Raw genomic sequence first — 2,049 nt, 5'->3', positions numbered from 1 at the left:
AATATTGATTTTCCATCATATCCTACTTACTAGTTGTGCCCCACAGTTATGTATTGTTGGGTTTTTATGAGAACCCATTCATTAGTTCACTGGTAGTGTCAGCTACTTTTGTCATTTGTCTTTTTGATGCTCTTCAAGGGTTGAAGGAGTATAATCAAATTCATATTTGAGCATGGAGATTGGGTGGTATTGAGTTCATAGTATTGGCTCATGGCGCAAAGGGTTCTTGGAGCCATGGCGCACATTGTGGCACACGCCTTTGCTAAGGACGGTGCTAATGCATAAAAATAATTTATATAGTTATATAATTAGTATTTTCATAGAGAATAATATAAACAAGTACATTTTATTTCTCATAAATCATAAATAATACTTAGACTTTTATTAAATTTCTGCACTTCTAAACTAATAATAATAGCATAGATATACTAGTACTGTAGTATTAGAAATTAAATATCCTCAAACTAATTAGCAATAATAATATAATAATTTTAACAATAATAAACAATTAAAACTTGGTAATTTACTAGTACTTACTAATTAAAATAGATAACAAAATATACAAGTAGAAAATAGATCAAGAAGAAAAGAGAAGAAAAAAAAAGACAAAAACTAAGAGTGTGTTTGGTTGGGGTGAGAAATGGAGGAATAAGAGAACTGAAAGTAAAAATAGATGTATAAGAGATAATTTTATGTTTTGTTAGGAGAAAGAGATGGAGGTGAAGTAAAACCGGCCCGATATATATATGAAACTCCTCCCGAGTTCAATTTTGTTTTCATCCAAAATTGGGCGAAAAAGTGAAAGTATAAGGCCAATAAGACAAAAGAAAGTACAATTTTTATTTTTATTTATTCTATTATCCATATATATATAATTTTCCTCCAATTCTTTTCTTCTCTTCGCTGATAAGACGTTGTAATTGTTAGAAAAAAGGTAACAAAATCAAAGAAAAACTACTGCATCAAAGTCAACAATCAAGTAAATAATCTTGTTCCTTCTTCCCACCGCCGACACTAAATGAATTTGTGAGATTTATTATATTCTTGGTAATATCATATCGTATATGCTACTATAATTGGAGTGTATATGCATGTTTTAGATGGATGACACGGATAACTGAACGGATCTAGAGACTTATGGCATCATATAGAAGCATCTGTTATGATGACTTGAAAGAGAGTACTCAGCTGAGAATGTTGAAGAATTGTTCAATCTTCGTCATGTAATGTAATTGAAAGAGTATGTATGCGATTATTGGAGGAACCTGATGAAAAGCATGCATTCTTGAGGAAGTTGATGAAGTTGATTTTATTATAAAGTTTGTTTCTCATCGAATTAATTTTGATATTCAGTATAAGTGTGGTATTTTGTTCTTTAACCGATCGTGTTCTATTCTAGTTCCTATCATAAAATTTGTTTTGCGATTGTACGTACAGTGAATATGGTATGGTATATAAAGAAAGCAAGCTGTTGTAAATGAATCGAAAAGGGACAGAATGAACTGGTCATGTAATTGACAAAGAAGATGTGAAAAAATCGCCCAAAAACATTAAAAAATGAATTTTTCATGTCATCTATAATTTATTTTGAAAAAGTTTAGAAGAAAATAATTTGATTTTTTTATGCTTTTTGACATAGAAATAACTGGTGTGGTTGATGCGTTGAAACAAGATAATTAATGCTATAGCTGAACAAGGTTTATTGATTGCCTAAAGATAAGTATCACTTGCAGAAAAATATGAAATTTAATATTGTTTGATGTACATCTCTTTGTATATGTTTCTAATAATCGTAATGCATTGTGTCATGTCTATTATAAGACCATCATTTGTCATGCATTCTTTCTTGTTAGAAATGTATGTAGATTCTCTCTCAAATTCATTGCATTATACTTGATTAGCATGGAATATCATAGTGCTATATACATTATAGATTGGTTTAGAATCGATCAGACTAAAAGGTTCACGTTTCTGAGTGCAGTATGCATTTGCACAAGCAAGTACTGAGAGACATTGGTTATTCATGTGATAATGTTTCTCAACAAATAC

Source organism: Sesamum indicum, unplaced genomic scaffold, assembly GCF_000512975.1.
Source record: "Sesamum indicum cultivar Zhongzhi No. 13 unplaced genomic scaffold, S_indicum_v1.0 scaffold00139, whole genome shotgun sequence".
NCBI lineage: Eukaryota > Viridiplantae > Streptophyta > Magnoliopsida > Lamiales > Pedaliaceae > Sesamum > Sesamum indicum.
Note: the sequence above shows the minus strand (reverse complement) of the source record.